Source organism: Phaseolus vulgaris, chromosome 7, assembly GCF_051622355.1.
Source record: "Phaseolus vulgaris cultivar YP4 chromosome 7, ASM5162235v1, whole genome shotgun sequence".
Taxonomy (NCBI): Eukaryota; Viridiplantae; Streptophyta; class Magnoliopsida; order Fabales; family Fabaceae; genus Phaseolus; species Phaseolus vulgaris.
In genome coordinates, this window is record NC_143504.1 from 33,646,088 (window position 1) to 33,649,087 (window position 3,000).

The window sequence follows — 3,000 nt, forward strand, 5'->3', positions numbered from 1 at the left end:
ACAGATAAACAGTTAAAGTTCAAAACACCTAATATCATAAACATATTACATAACCCAAACTGTTTTATCAACTAAAAACATAAACTTAAAACACAGCATATATCTCCCCCTATTTGTCTTCACAAATAGACAAGGATAAGAGATAAAACAAGATATTGTTTTCATTACATTAGAATTAAAGCAGCAACAGCAGAAGGAAGGAAATTTAAAAAAAACCAGAAATATCAGCCAAAAGATTTGATTCTGAATAGCTTCAATCTGTTCATCCAGAGTCATAAACCTTGCATCCATGTTGTCAAACCTGGTGTCAATCCTTTGGAAATTACTAACACAGATATCATGGAGGCTCCTTTGATTTTCAGCAAATCTATCAAGCCTATTCACCATGAGTCTTTCAAAAGACGACATGGTTTGCATCCTTTCTCCTTGATGTCCATCATCAGCACTTGGTCCAACATTTTGAAAATCTTCAGGTGGATTTTCATGTTGAACATCCATATCAGCAGGTTCATCTTGTTCAAGATTAGCAGCACCACTAGATGAGGCACCATGATCATCATCCTTACTTATCCATTTTCCACCTACTTTTGTAAAACCCATCTTGTTGAGTGATCCATTGTTCAAATCTTGAGTTAACTTGACCAGCTCAGAAGTTTCATCCTCAAGATTAACTTCAAAATAGAGTAGAAATTTAGATATCAAAACAGCATATGGATAATTATAATCACCTAACCTCATGGCTTTTTGCATGTGTTCTTTGATTATATGAATCCAATTGATCTTGATTTTCTTGGTGATGCAGAAGATATAAACTAGATCTTCTTCAGTTAGCACAGAATGATTACTCCCCCTTGGAGTTAGAATCCAAGTTATAATGAGAGCAAGCAATCTCTCATCAAGTTTCAAACCTCCAACCGAGCATGTACTAACTTGAGCATGATTATTCTTTAAGCAACTTTTGTAGAATTGGATTTTATTAAAATCCTCCACCACACCAAGGTTTCCCTTGTTGATTCTTAGACCAGAGAACTTAAGTCCAGCAACAGCAGTCCATACTTCATGAGTTATCTCCATTTCTACACATTTCACATGAGAAACTAGATTGTTTCCCTCAAACTTCAAGTTTGTGTAGAACGCCCTCACCAAATCTGGATAAATGTTTCCCTTCATCTCCAAGAACTTTCTGAGAGATTGATCCTTGAGCAGCCTTCTCACATTATCAAGCTTTTGACTTTTCAGCCAATCAAAATATACAACCTTGGGGTTGTTTATCTTCTTCATACTTGTTTCATACCTATACTTCTCAATGAGATTATTGTCTCCAGAAAACCAGCCTTCTAGCCTTCCTCCAGACCTTACAGCCCTGGTTTTGACTCTGGTAAACGCCCGAGGCCAGACAACGCCCGAGGACCGTACGGTACACAAGCCCCCCAGTCTCGAGCTGTCAACTTGTTCAGCAAAGAGACTATGGCCTCGCCCTACCGTCCTACATGGCCTCCTGTGATAGGATAGGCACAGTGCACTGAAGTGATGCCTTGTTGTTCATGCTGTAATCAACGCACATGTGGCTTAATCATGTGGGCAGGACTTAACGCCCCTTGCGCTTCTCAAGTTTACGTTAAGTCTTTCAAAAATGCGCGCTCCATGCACTGTTCCATCACTTGAATCTGTTCTTACACTCTTCATCTTCTTCCTCGAGCCTCTCTGATTCCTTCATACAAAAACCGAAACTTTCGCTCATCAACCATCAAAGGTACGATTTTTCTCCATTGATTGCTCTTTATTTATGATTTCGTGTATTAAAAACGGCTTGGGTCTGGGCCAATCCTCCTTCTCCTAGCATCAACTATAAACCTTTGTACCCCTGGGCCCCCGATGAACTCCTCGTTGAGACCTCCTCCTTAACCTCCCTTGCTGACTGGAGGGCTCACTTCGATAGTGAACCTGACTTTAAGGGTAGGGCGTTCAAGAGGGAACACGACACCTACATCTTCGTTCGCCCCTGTACAGCTGGCGAACCTGTTTGCGTTGATGACCGCTCCAACGATGGGGAGCCATTCTTCTTTTTCTACCAAACAGTATTCAAACGCATTAGGCAGCGTCTCCCCTGTAATAGCTTTGAGAGGGAGCTCCTAACTGAAACTAACGTCACCCCGACTCAGCTACATCCCAACAGCTGGGCCTTTATCAGAGCCTTCTCCATTCTCTGCAACTTTTTCGGCCATGCCCCCTCGGTAGATGTCTTCCTACACTTCTTCGAGGCCAAAAGCCTAGGGAAAAACCTCTAGGTTAGCTTTAGTGGGATAACTGGAAGAGTCATCCTCACGCTCTTCCAGCAATCCTATAAAGGATTCAAAGGAAAATTCTTCAGAGTATGCTGCTCTGAGCAAGATCGCATTACTCTGGATGGCTTCCCATTAAACTGGGTGGGGAAGCTCAAATTCAAGAAGGCCAAGACCTTGGATGAGCTCTCTTCAGCTGATCGTGAGGTATGTCAGGTCTTGGCCAGCCTGAGGGTAATCTTCAACACCGCTGAACTCATAAAAAATGAGTATAGCCCAACTGGGATCGCTGGCTATATTGGTATAGGAATCCTTTCCTAAGCCTCTTCATACATCACTCTGCTTATGCCTCTTCTGTATTTGTTAACTCATATTTGTACTGATTCTCTTATTTGTCTTATTTGCTTAGTTCTTACCTCTTCTTCTTTGGTGCAGGCATGGTGTTGAATGCAGAGAAACGGGCAAGATTAGCTGGGGTCTTGTCTATTCGAGACAACATGACTGCTGGCAAGGCAGGTACCTCCGCACATCCTGCCCCGCCTGCCACCCCTACTACTCCTCTTGCACCCTCTGTCAGACCACTCCAACTCCTACCTCTCCTCCTGCAAACCCTGCTCCTGCTTCTCCTCATGCAACGCCTATTTCTCCTCATGCCACACCTGCTCATGCTTCTCCCCACATCACACCTGTCCCTGCTTTCCCAGCTCCAATTGCGACT